The sequence below is a fragment of the Copadichromis virginalis genome, linkage group LG17 (genome assembly GCF_057382275.1).
Source record: "Copadichromis virginalis isolate Kocher_CV1m ecotype Utaka linkage group LG17, C_Virginalis_male_GT1.1, whole genome shotgun sequence".
In the NCBI taxonomy this organism is placed as follows: domain Eukaryota; kingdom Metazoa; phylum Chordata; class Actinopteri; order Cichliformes; family Cichlidae; genus Copadichromis; species Copadichromis virginalis.
The window spans coordinates 6,239,417-6,253,510 of NC_140634.1; the positions used below are offsets into that span (position 1 = coordinate 6,239,417).

At 43.4% G+C, this 14,094-nt stretch overlaps 1 protein-coding gene across 3 annotated transcripts in view; it reads right to left on the reverse strand.

Moving 5' to 3' along the window:
* kank4 (KN motif and ankyrin repeat domains 4) overlaps positions 1–13,145 on the reverse strand; it is a 94,570-nt gene extending 81,425 nt beyond the window's left edge. For 2 of the 3 annotated variants that reach the window (XM_085436207.1, XM_085436204.1), the window contains exon 1: positions 10,804–11,105. The gene's annotated coding sequence lies outside the window, so the exon portion shown is untranslated. Of the gene's footprint in view, positions 1–10,803; positions 11,106–13,092 lie in introns of those variants that run through there. The other variant, XM_085436205.1, reaches the window with a different exon arrangement.
* Between the last annotated feature and the right edge of the window lie 949 nt (positions 13,146–14,094).

Below are 14,094 nucleotides of genomic sequence, written 5' to 3' on the forward strand. Positions count from 1 at the left end.
GCTCCAATGAGGACAAACACCCTGCAAAACCGACAAACTCACACGAGAAATTTTCTGACCGCAATGAACGCACACAAACACACCTCTAACATCTCATGGCTTATGCATGCGTGTGTGTAAATTAACACTACATACATCAGCAGTGTGATTTCACACGTTCATACACAACCATAAACTCACATACAGTGCATGCAGCACCAAAGCATTCATCTGTTGATCTGCATTCCAAAGTTTCATGTAACTTATTATGGGATGTGAAGGTGGGAAGAACATCAAACAACTGTTCTGAACACACACACACACACACACACACACACACACACACACACACACACACACGTTGGATTCTTTTACACAGAAAAACTCTTCAATCTCACCTGCTACCCATCATCTCACTTCTTCTTTATCCCATCTTTGTTTCATCTATGCCTTTCATCTTTACTCCTATAACCTCAAACGTGTCAGTTTTTAACGCCAGGGGAAAGCGATATGTACATTAGACACAACATGAGGTGAGCCTGCATCTGTAATCTGTACGTGTGTGCCAGTGTGTGGGGCATAGCTAGAACAAGAAGATGGAGAACAGAGAGGGTGGAAAAGGCATAAGGACAATTTTCTCTTTGGCTTGCAGACAAGAGGCATAAAATTTTCATTAGAAAAATGAGTCGTTAGATAGAGAAAGCATGTGTTGTGGTTGTCCTGAGAGTAGTGTTGGGGATTTCGAGCACAAGACAGACATAAAAACCATCGCTCGGTTCTCAAAGGTTCACAGAAGCGTACTCTCAAACACTTGGAGGCGTTGCACGTTCACATTCAGAAACTTCTGTGACAAAACAAAGAAAAACTGACTTAAAAGCCCACACACCTGCAGGCATGGTGGAAGACACAAGCAGCAGGAGAACACAAATGCAGATAACCTTTAAATGAATGGAATCTATATATAATGTGTAACAAAGAGGGAGATATCTTAGATGTGGATCTATTCATCAAACGCATACTCTGAGAAATAACAAGAAGACTGACATGTCTCTGACATCTGCAGTGCCACGCTGCTGCTGCTGCTGTTTCTTGCCAACAGGAAGCATGGGTCTGCTGCCACTGCAGTTATGCAAATGGAAGATACCAGTTGTGCCTGGTTTAAAGTGCCTGCAACAGTGGTGTGTGTTTGAAAATTTGTTTTTTCTCCAGGATCTCATTTTTTTTTCTCCCCAAATAACTGTCCATAATCCAAAGATACTGAGCTTGAAAAGTAGCTAACCATGAACACAGTGACTGTAGCTCAGGAGGTAGAACAGGTCATCTACTAATTGGGAAGCTGGTGGTTGAATCCCTGGCTGCTCCAGTCTGAATGCCAAATATCCCTGGGCAAGATGCTAACCTCAAGTTGCTCTCCGATGAATCCATTGGAGTGTGGCTGGGTGTGAATGTTACACAGAAAGCACTTAAGCATAGAAAAAATAGCTTGTATGAATGGGTGAATGAGGCATGTTGTATAAAGCACTTTGAGCGATTGGGTAGAATGTGCAATATGTAAGAACCAGCCAACAGTTAACTTTGCAATCTTCTAAGGAAAAATTAAACTCTGATACTCTTCCACATATTCAAATCATGTGCAGTTGTGGTTAGAAGTTTCCGTACACTCATCAGGGTTTAATCGGCTATTTATAAAAAAAAATACAGAGTCCAGGATCATCGGTTTAAACAACTGTATGTGTGCCAAGGTCTGGAAGACGATCCAAATTGTCACTGTCAGATGAGAGGAAACTGGTTAGGATGTTTAGAAACAGAAACATTGAGCTACTTAGCCACAATGGCATGTTCAGAGATGGAAGGTTAGCCATTCAAACCTAAGAACCAGTTGGTACCAACTGTACCAACGGTCAAGCAGTTTTGCTGTTAGGTGTGCTGGTACATTGTACAAAGTGGATGGAATAATGAAGGATGGGGACTACCTACAAAATCTTCAACTTCACCTGAACACAACAGCTAGATGGTTGAAATTAGGCGTTTCTGGTGTGTGACAATGATCCCAAACACAACTCAAAATTGGTTTTGGACAAAGTTTTTGGAATGGCCTTACCGAGGCCCCATTCTCAACCTTTCTTGAAAATTTGTGGACTACGCATAAAAGCTAGGAAGATGTCAGAAAACCAACGAATTTAAATGCAACCTACCAATTCAAATATTTGCCAAATATCCAGACAGAATTATAACTTGCTAAGGTAACCAGATATTAGTCAGGCTGTATATATATATATATACTTTTGATCCCGTGGGGATGTATGCTGTACAGTTATTCCACCTTGTAAAAAGAATGGTTCAAAGATATCATTAAAAGCCAAGAATTACCATCAAATTTATGCCCATGATGAGTGCATGTAAACTTTTGACCACAACCGTATCCTTCCATATACTCTTCTACTGCATAGCTGTGGTTTGCCCATAATCCCTCATCATCATTCATGCTGTCAGCAAGAGCAGTAGGAGTCAATGTAATTCAGTTAGCAAGCTCACATGGAACAAACTTGTGGATGCAGAGTATACAGACAGCTGATAATTGAAGTCTAAACACTGGTCGCATCACTCAATGTAAGCATACATTAAGTGCAGCACAGTGAAGGCTGTGAAGTGACGGCAATGAACTTCTATTTGAGGAAAACATATAATCACAGCCTTCAGGTGGCTGATTGGGTGGGACTGAGATCCATGACATGCTCGAAAGGTTCAGAGCAAGCTTTAAATATACGGTACTTGCTTGTAAGCATTGCCCATACACAGGTAAATGCAACTGCTTTTATACAAATCAAAGGAAAAGGTTTGTATAAAAGGCATTTATATAAAACATGCAAATGCCAGTAATGCCACACACTTTCATGCCCCTTTTACACATCTGGCCAATTACAGGTTAATGTGGTGGCATCAGTAATTGCAAACTGAGTGGTAAAGCAGTGCATGCGCTGCACAGACAGCTTCACTAGAGCACTGTACTGCAAATTATGCAATGCAATCAAAGGCCAATTCATGTTTCAGAGAGTAGAGTGTGTCACGTGATAATAGCAGCTGAACTTCAGTGGATGGAAAGCTTTGCTCTATCTCAGTGTCTACTGTGCACACCAAAAACACAATCCTCCCAAGAACTTCACAGTGCATCCACACATCTTATAAGTAAATATTCTGAACAACAAAACATTATTCCTTGATTAGAACACACATGAGCATAAAGTCATGCATACACAAAACCTTGGCCTTTCACAGGGAGTGGTTACTTCTAACAACACTCCAACAGGAAGTTCCTGCCTCCTGCATCCAGCCAATTAAAACACAGTATTTGGCAATGAAATTTCCATTAAGGAAGTCCCACGTTCCCTTCAGCAGTCTTGACTCCACTCACGACAGACTCTGTTTTTTCCTGCCTGTCAATGCCAGGAATCCATTAAGAATCAGTGGTGGGGATACTTAAGGGAGGGAACAATGTAAGGATGGACAAAGCCATTGTTGGTCCTTGAGAAATGTCCTGCTGGTTTGAACCTTGAATCTTTACCTGAAAATCCATCTGTATGTTTTTTCACTTTTTATCACAAGGTAAGTACATCATCAACGTCTGAGGGGGTGAATCTAAAATGCAAGTGCCTAAGTTTGATAATCGCTTTAAGCATTTACTTATAATATTATAACATTATAAGGTATTTTGTTTAGAAAGCTCTTATTGCTGCCAGCTGTGTTGTAATGACTTGAAAACTTCTGTTTCCTTTCTGATAACATTAGAAACCTTATCCCCGGGCTTGTTCGCAGTCCGTACTAGCAAATACAGCACAATTAAAAATATGGGTAAGTATTTGGTGAGGTGGGTGGAGGACAGCGGTGCCGTGAAACGCTTTGAATGTGTCGTCTTGCTGAAAAATGAAAACCAGGGCCAGTGTCCCCCACTCACCCCGAAAACCAAAGAACAAGAACAAGCCTTGCTGTATTGTTCCTCTGATCTCCACAGTCCCACTCAGCAAAGAACTGCAGCCCACCTCAGTGACCCCTGTCCAGCTAAACTCACCCACTCAGGCATCCACCATGGAAACTCTACAAAAACACACACACCATTGTGAAGCTCAGTAACAATACTCGCATAACCCATTGTTTTTCCAGGACTGGACTAATTCCTGTTGCCATATATCTATGAAAAGATTATATTACAAAAAAAAGATCATCTTAGGAATAATGTTATTTAAATTTTAACAACAGCTTGAAACCCTTTCAGATCTCAGTTTGAAACTGACATCACCATGACACAGATATAAAAGAAGAAACAGAGAAAGGAATCAAACAAGGAAAGTTAAAAGCAGGCTCTTTAACACAGCTACTGTCACAACATGCATAGGAAGGGGTGGTCAGGTATGACTGTCAGCACAAAAGAAAGCAAAGCATAAACGTTAGATGTCTGATGAATCACCAGCTTTCTGCAAAGCACTGAATCTGTTGCAGATTGCCTTGATCACCAAAAAGAGGCTCTTCAATGTGTGGAGGGAGTTGCACTGGAAATACAAATACCAGACTTTAATCGCTAATAATCTGCATCTGCACAATATCCCAGCAAAGCATAAAACAGCTAATGGTGGATTTATCCAGGGATGTGATACTCTGTGATGGAGTGATGGTGACCAATGAGTCGCGCCTGTAAACAGACGTTGATACGAATAACACTGATCTGAACGGCTTCAATTAGTTTACCAAAAGACCCACACTGATAGAGCAAATTGTTTCAGTCTGTAGTTAGACTGCTCACAGATCTACACCAGCAAACATGCCTTTAAGCACAAAACGTGCTTTCAGGGCAAAGAAAGAAATCTGCCTACCTTGGCGCTGACTTCATGGCTGGCTTGTGTCCAAAAATGGTCTGGATCCACCTCAGCCAATTCGTGAACGTCTGCGGCCAAAGTGCTGACTTCTACAAAAGTCTCCATTTTCAAAGTTGATAAAGTTGCACATTTTTCATTTTATTTGTACTTTCAAATCCTTTTTTTTCTCTTTTCTCTTTTTTTTTATGAGCACGTCTGAATTTTTAATGCATTTGTTCTTAATCTGTTCACAGCAGCACTCCAGATGAACTCTGCTACTAAAGGCAGCTGAAGTGCTAACTCATCTAAACTTTTGCAAAGAGTTATTGTTTTGTAAAATAGTGCAGTCTGTGCACAGCTGTGGTTTGCAGATCAGAAATGCTGAGGGCACAGAGTATACACACACCTCTGGCCCTTTGTGAACTTTACCTTCTGCTGACTCTGATAGCAGGGAATACACCTCCAGCGTCAGGATATCAACACGCTGCGAGAGAGCGCTCAGAAAGCGTGGCACAGCTGAGGAATAGTATGTCAACAGAGAATGAGATTAGTAGTGCTGTCCCTGGGCGTTCATTCAGCTGGTGCATGTGTGTGTGCGTTCTAACTCTTAGTGCTTGTGTACTGTATCAGTGTGTATTCTCAGCAAGGGGTTTTTGGCTTCTTTGACTGCTTAGGAGTCCCTCTCCCTCCCACAGCAGTGCTAAGAAGCCCTAAAGCTCCTTACCCACAACTCTGCCACTTGTTTGATGAAAGCACATTTTTTTTAAACACTTTGAATACTGTGGACATAAAAAAATCAACTTTGTGCCCCCCTGCATTGGCTTAACCTCAAACACGCATAAAAGGAAGTGTTTTTGACAGCTCACACAAACTGATTCTTTTTGTTTTTGTTCCTGGCTCTGTTTTGTCTTTGCATTGCATTGTTTGCTACAGTATGAAATTAGACACCCTTATCCTTTTAAGCAATCAACTTGATGCACACATTTGTACACAAACACGCACACGCTGTGTGGGCCAACAAAGACATTTATGGGTTTGGTGAAGTCTTCGGAAAAGTCAATGGAACACAAGGCAGGTCTGGGCCCACGCTGGAGAGTCGGCCCAGTGGCAGAATGGCTGCTGTGTTGCCTGGGATTACTCCTTATCCCCTACCCAACCCTGTTGCTGGTCACTGGTCAGTTTTTTGTTTCCTGTTCTCATGCTGTCCTCCTATAGCCCAGCATGAGTAGAGGCCTCTTTTTTTCCTCTTGTACTTTCCCATTATAGTGTACATTTCAGTGTTTTTTCTGTAATGCTACCGTTCTCTGACTTGTATCCTCATGTGATGTCTGTGTTGTGTGTGTATGGTCGGGGGGCGGGTTCATTCCACTGCAGGGCAACCTGCCACTGCATGTGGCAAATAAAATTTGAACTTGAACTTGGATGTGAAATTCTGGAGAACATAAACCACATGGGAGCACCGGGCACACAGCCAGGGCACAGACTGGTATCTACTGGCACCCGCTAACTTCACGCACACTCCACTCCCACCATGCGCTGCTCTACACACACCAGACCCGCACACACATCACTGCGATGACGCTGTGAGGGATTCGTGTCGTGTGCTGTGTGAAGTATTTTGAGCTGCTTCTTCGTTTGGAAGCTATCTTCAGAATAATAAACTGAAATAATTATCATCACGACCATCACGTACACAGACCCAGACAACACGACAGGGTTGCTGAGGAAAGAAAAGCATAGCATGATTTTGTTCACGGTTCCATGTGTTTGCTCTGCATAAGAGCAGCAATGCTAAATGCTCACTGAAGTGGCTACACATTCTGGGTGGGCTCAGGGTCTCTCTCTGTGTGTGTGTGTGTGTGTGTGTGTGTGTGTGTGTGTGTGTGTGTGTGTGTGTGTGTGTGTGTGTGTGTGTGTGTGTGTGTGTGTGTCTGCTTTAGTGCTTCAATAGACTTTCCATCAGATTAAGCTGCTGAGGCCTTCCTTTACAGTTCTACCTACGGCTTGGTCTCTAATGCGTCTGGTTTCCACTGTAAGACCAAACTTGGCCAGTTTACCCTTCAAGCTGTTTTTAGTTCACCCCAGAAAATGTAAATGTACGACCCCAATTCCAAAAAGTTTGAGATGCTGTGCAACGTGTAAATAAAAACAGAGTGTACAGATTTTGAGATCTCCTGGAACCATATTTTATCCACAGTAGAACACAGAAAACATATCAAATGTTTAAACGGATACATTTTGCTTTTATATGAAAAATATTATCTTGTTTGGTATTTGATGGCAGTGACACGTCTCAAAAAAGTTGAAAAGGTGGTGAGAAAAGACCGGCAAATGAAGTAGACCTAAGCTAGAGGAACATTTTGCAGCTAACTGAGTTAATACCCTTCATATTCATGAAGCAGATGTGAGGAAGCAGTTAAGAGTCTGAATGCTCGAAAAGCTCCTGGCCCAGACGGTGTGTCACCTGCCACCCTCAGACACTGTGCAAACGAGCTGGCCCCAGTGTTTTCTGGCATTTTCAACTCCTCACGGCAGGAATTGCCTGCTTCAAGTCCTCTACCATAATCCCTGTCCCCAAGAAACCAAGGATCACTGGATTAAATGACTACAGACCCGTGGCTCTGACATCTGTGGTCATGAAGTCATTTGAGCGCCTGGTTCTCTCCTACCTCAAGACTCTCACGGCCCCCCTCCTGGACCCCCTGCAGTTTGCATACAGAGCCAACAGGTCTGTAGACGACGCCATCAACATGGCTCTACACTTCAACCTGCAGCATCTGGACTCCCCAGGAACCTACGCCAAGATCCTGTTTGTGGACTTCAGCTCTGCCTTCAACACCATCCTTCCAGACCATCTCCAAGGCAAGCTTTCCCAGATGAATGTGCCTGATCCCATCTGCCGGTGGATCACTGACTTCCTGACGGACAGGAAGCAGCATGTGAGGCTGGGAAAGAATGTCTCGGACTCCCGGACCATCAGCACCGGCTCCCCTCAGGGCTGTGTTCTTTCTCCTCTGCTCTTCTCCCTGTACACCAACTGCTGCACCTCCACCCACCAGTCTGTCAAGCTAATCAAGTTTGCAGATGACACCACCGTTATTGGACTCATCTCGGACGGGGACGAGTCTGCCTACAGGAGGGAGGTTGAATGTCTGGTGTCCTGGTGCAGCCACAACAACCTGGTGCTGAATGCCCAGAAGACAGTGGAGATTATTCTGGACTTCAGGAAGCACACAGCCCCACTCCCCCCCATCATCCTGACTGACACCCCCATCACCTCTGTGGACTCATTCCGCTTCCTGGGTACCACCATCACCCAGGACCTGAAGTGGGAGCCCACCATCACCTCCGTCATCAAGAAAGCCCAGCAGAGGATGTACTTCCTGAGGCAGCTGAAGAAATTCAACCTGCCAACACGGACGATGATGCAATTCTACACCGCAATCATCGAGTCCATCCTCACCTCCTCCATCACCGTGGGGATGTCCCTGATAGTGGCTCCAGCCACTATCAGGGACAAACAGAGACTGCAGCGTGTTGTGCGCACTGCTGAGAAGGTGATTGGCTGCAGACTCCCATCTCTGCAGGACCTGTACACCTCCAGGACACTGGGGCGTGCAGCTCAGATCACAGCTGACCCTTCTCCCCCTGGACACAATCTGTATTTTTATGTTTATTTAAGCGTTATCTGATAGTATGTTTTGCACTAAGTACCGCAGCAATTTCCTAATGTTGTAAACCTGCTCAACATTTGGCAATAAAACCCTTTCTGATTCTGATTCTAAACTGGCAACAGGTCAGTAATATGATTGGATATAAAATGAGGCAGCGTGTATCAGAAGCAAAGATGGACAGAGACTCATCAATCTTCACATTACGAAACAATTTCAGAATCATGTTTATCAATGTAAGCATGATTCTCATCATCTAGGGTACATAATATGAATATCTTCATAAAGGCCAAGGCTGAAAATCAATACTGGATGCCTGTGATCTTCGGGCCTTCGGGTGACACAGCATTAAACACGGGCATGATTCTGTGATCATGCAAACACAGTTTATGGTGCCATTCACACATGCAGGCTAAACCTCTGTCATGCAAAGAAGTAGAAGTCACAAGTGGCCGGAAAGGTCACAGTCTCCTCTGGACCAAAGGTCATTTAACATGGACTGTGAAAAAGTAGAAAACTGCTCTGTGGCCAGATGAATCAAAATGTGAAATTCTTTTTGGAAAACATGGGCACCATCAGTGCTGAAGGTTACATGAAAATGTGAGGTTTAAGATCAACACATGCTCCCATCCTGATGTTGTCAGTTTCAGGGAAGGTTTTGTATATTTATATTAAACAGCAGCACAGACATTTACAAACTGCTGTTAAAAAAATAGATGCTACAGAGGCAAAAATGGCTCAGAGTTTATGAGTTTTGCAGATTATTGCATTTTGTTTATATTTACATTTTACACAGCTTCACAACAGCCTCATAGGGAAACTCTGGCGATCATCAAAGCCAGCAGGATTCTTCCTCAGGGTACCATAGATGTCTGTCTGAGTTTTCATGGGAATCCAACAAATAGCTGTTGAAGAATTTCAGCAGACACTCCCAATCAAAGAACCACGCTGCTATGATCCGACTGCGGGTTATAGATATCAACAAAACATGTTCTGTGTGCTGTTAGTATTTGTTTTGTTTATGTTAAATATGCATGCTTTTATTTTATGTCTTAGATATTCAACATTTGGATTTTTTTTAATGTTATTTAGCAGTCTCTCGGCTAGCTTGAAAACACTACAAACCCCTCTGTGTGGAGAAAGTTCTGTTAGACTTGAGATGACAAAACTGCTTCCAGCTGTACTAGAAAGCCTTAAAAATGAATGACGACTGAGCTTAAAAAGGCAGTTCTGCTTGCTTTCATTTCCTGAAAAGTTGGCATTTCACAGATACACGGTTCCATCAGACAGTGTCAATTTGCAAATCGCACATCAAGGCATCGTTACACCGAATGACTCTTACAGCCACCAGCCTCTGAGCTGGTATGACTCACCTCTCTGAACCTCCAAGGAAATCACACTGACACACACAAACACAAACACAGAACACGCACACATACACACGCAAGGACTAAATGCAGGTCAGCTGTATCTCTGAGGACAATGTGTGTTATGTGCTAACAACCGCGTGCCCTTTCACCTGAGCGACGGAGTAGAAATCCAAAAGTCAGTAAATGCAGCATATAGCACACACATACACACACAAAGTGGTACCCTGCAAACATGCCCCGCGAAATAGGAACTTTTTGCCTTTTTAATGTTGTGTAGCTGCGGTTAGCCATCCAACCATGGCCAATGGTCTGTGGCAGGCAAGCAGAGCAGTGACCAAGACTGTGAATACAAGCAGACCATAAGAGAGCAGAGAGAGGGAGGGAGAGGGCAGGGAAGGGAAAAGCAAAGAGAGGCACACTGAATGCAGAGGCAACCAAGCAGAAGTTGCATATATGATCACTCCGAACAACAACCATCCTTCGCTTTTACTCCTTCTGACCGGCCACTGACTAGTTACAGCACTTCACCACAGCGTGCTTATATTGTAACCCCACACATATGTGCACATGTCAGGCTCCAGCTGAAAGAGGTTAGCTGGAGCAGCAGTGAGTTTTACTGATGCTTGTCCTTGCTAACAAAACACTTCAGAGGAAGAATCAGCAGGTAGGAGGAGTAATGATAAACAAAGAGATATCATTTGTTAGCACAGATGTATGTGCATGCCCGGACTGCTTCATCTGATTACAACACAGACACTAAGAGATCCATAAGCTCAGAGAGAAGCCCAGAATAAATATAATCAGTTGATCAAACACAACATGCTAAAAAAACGTGTTCTCAAGTTGCCAAGCACCGAACCTGGAAGACCAGGATGCACCAGGGGACAAATGCACGTGAAAAACAGTCAAACGGAGAGAAATCTATCTTTCCCTTACCTCAGCAGCTGCTTGTGAAATCCTTTGTGATGGAAAAAATGTAGTAGCGGGGAACAACAAATGTCAGTTTAAGAAGAACTGCTATCGAGCCCCACTTTTATGTCTTTGCAGGGTGGTGTATATTTTATATCTCTATCAGCCAAATGCAAAGTCTCGGGTCCGTTAGGAAGGTGCTCCGTCTGCCTCTGTGGGTTTGTGTAAATATATATATATATCCTTAGATGGCGATGAATAATGGTGAGTGAAAGCAGAGTACTACGCTAGGAGGCAGACAGACTGGCTGAAACAGGAGAGCAGTGAGAGTAGAGAGCAGACTGAGTAGGATGGAAGTTATTGCCTCCCAACATCAGAGCGGCTGGGCTGGATACACCCACCTCCTCGGCATACATCAAACGGGATTCGCTCAGATGCTCACAAGTATACACAGAGAGAGAGAGAGAGCGAGAGAGAGAGAGAGAGAGAGAGAGAGGGATCCTATGTGCAGCCTGAGCTCTGATCAGATCTGATATATGCAAATATCCATCCATGCAGAGTTATGCACACATGCATACTTATAAAGGGTAGCTTTAACTTACTTTCACTGACATGCTTACAGATTAAACTACTTTCTGTGTGAGAAATAAAGTGTTGATGTTAACAGTTATAGTCATAGTGTAGCAGATTTACATATCCATCCATTCTCTTCTGCTTATCCTTATAAAACCCTCTCAGACAGGATGCAAAACACGTGAAAAGTGAGAAGCGTAGCTGTTCACTTATGCTTGTGTTTTTGCTTTTTTCAGATCGCGCTCCAGTTTTTCTTTGTTCCAACTGCTCTAAGCTGAAAGAAAAGTCTCTGTTTTTCATCGCATTTCTGAGTACATGTGTGCACACAAGTGTAGCAGACTTGGACATGCTTCTCATTCTTGGAGTTCACCACTGCCTGTCGTTCAGCATGCTTTCATTTTCCTACCAGTGCTCAGTTCTTGAGAGAGAACCAGGCTGGAGGCTGGAGGAGGGGGGCTGTTTTGTCTCATGGGCTTTAAGCCCGCCACACCACCCACCTGTACCGCTCCAGCCACTAGAGCTTTGGGCCTCGTGGGACAAGGCCAACCTTGATAAAGGCCACTTGCATAATTCAAGCACCTCATTGCTCAAGTTCTTGTAAACTTGGTTCATAAACAGTACCTGAATGTGTCACATCCAGGTAAAAGAGAAGCTTTTTGTCCTTAGCATTGTTCCTCGAGTCATTTTTTTATGCCTTCTAAAAATGGAAAGTCTCTCCGGTGAGAGAGAGTATTGCCACCAACGTTTCACTGCACAGATCTCTCCAGTTATCGCATTCAGCGTCTGAAATACCGGAAATAAAGCCCTGCGTACATTTGACCCTTCAGCATACAGCAGCTTGACACGTGGGTGACCTGGCAATGCCCTCTTTATAAAATTCTGTTATAAGGAGGTGATGAGAGAAGGGAAACACACTAATCCTCCTGAATGTGAGTCTCCTGGTTAGGATTTAAATGGTGAGTGAGAGAGAAAGCATATCCAACACCTCCCCTCCCCGGCCCTCCTTCTGTAATCTAAAGAGATCACTAGCTGCTTGTTTGATCTGTAATGAAGTCACACCACAAGAGTGATTTAGGATAAACTGAACCCACTTTAAGTGAAGTGTGAGACTCTGGTAGGCTACAGTAAGTTAATTAAGAGGTTTGCTATTAAAGCTACCTCAGAGCTGGAGACTGAAGAGTATTTTGAGCCATCAGACTGAAGGATGGCGATGGCATCATCATCTACAGTCCCACAGGAAGTCTTAGCACCCCTAAAGTACTCCCATCCACTACTGCATCAGCATCCTCACAGCAACATCCCTCCACCATCAGCGTGAAAGCCACTGAGGTTTTCTGGAAGCTGAGGCACAGCAGCTCAGTGTCCATCGGTACGTTGCTGCTGACCAAGCAACCACTCTTCAGCAGCAGCAGCAGCTGTAACAACAGCAGCAGCAGCGGATCGTCCAGCCTTCATAGCGTCGTACTGACAAATGCCTGCACTGACTACGTGCATGGATGAAACGAAACACCATGTCTGTGCGGTTTTAAGGTGATGCGATCCTCTCTATATCGTAAAAAAAAAACAACCCAAAAAAACACGCCAGCCAAAGCACTCCATAATACTGTAAAAGCAAAACAGTGCAACTGATACAAATAAGCTGTAAAGAAGATTAAACTAGACGCACTCGCGGCCCGGCTATTCGGGCAGATTTAGGTTTATCAATTAACGCTGCAAGCAGGGGAAACGTAAACAGTGTCTTACCGTCACAGTCGCGGAGGGATAGCCTCGGAGACTGTCAAACGATGAGATGCTCCGGTGAAGGAGGGAATGATACTGCTGGACAGATCGACCTCCGTTCGGCTGGATAATGTCGCCCCCTGTTGGTGCAAAGTGGGAAGTGCCTGTACAATAAGCGTTTTGGTTTCGCTCCCTGTTTATGTATTATGTATACATGTAAATGGATTCCTTAAATATAATTATGAACAGCTGGTGTGGGACAAGCTTCGTTATTAAACAAAAGTCCACAAATATACTTTGCTTCCACAAAAAAAATAGTTTCATTTTAACAGCTGCAAACTATGAACTTCCGTTTACTTTTTTCAAAATAAAAGAAGAACTGGCTAATGAAAGTCGGTGGTTGCCATGTTCTTGCCTAGGATTTTAGTAGGACACTTTCTTGGTTTGTTATCTACGACTTTAAATGGTACGTGCAAAAATCTCATCCCCACTCAAGCTAAACTAACTCACTTAATCCCAGAAAATCAACCCCGGTTGTCTGGTGGCAGTGATTTCCTAACTACAGATTTCCTCTGTTGTGCCAAAAAGTGATCAACCGTCAAAAAAGGTCAGATCTGGTTCAATTCTATATGTTTTTTATGCGTAATAGCTTTGCTTATATTGTTAATAGACTGTAGTCGCTGTATAACATTAAAAAAAATGCCTGTCTGCAAGTATCTTTGACTCGATTATTGTAATTACATTATAATCAATCCATTCCTTTTTAGCCACTTAGAATATCTTTATAGAACTGGGATGTTAAACTTGCTGCAATTTCTGCTTTCCAGATCTCTCTTGGAAAAGGGCATTTTTAATGTCAGACACTTTTTACCTGCTTGAAAGTGACTCTTATATATATGAAAGTCACTTTTTATTGCAGCTTCTACCTTGTGACAGGATTTTGGTTCTGTCTCACAATGACTTGATATCATTAACGAGAGCACAGCACAACAGCCGATAGGCCCAGAGTTCAGTTTTATGAGCGTT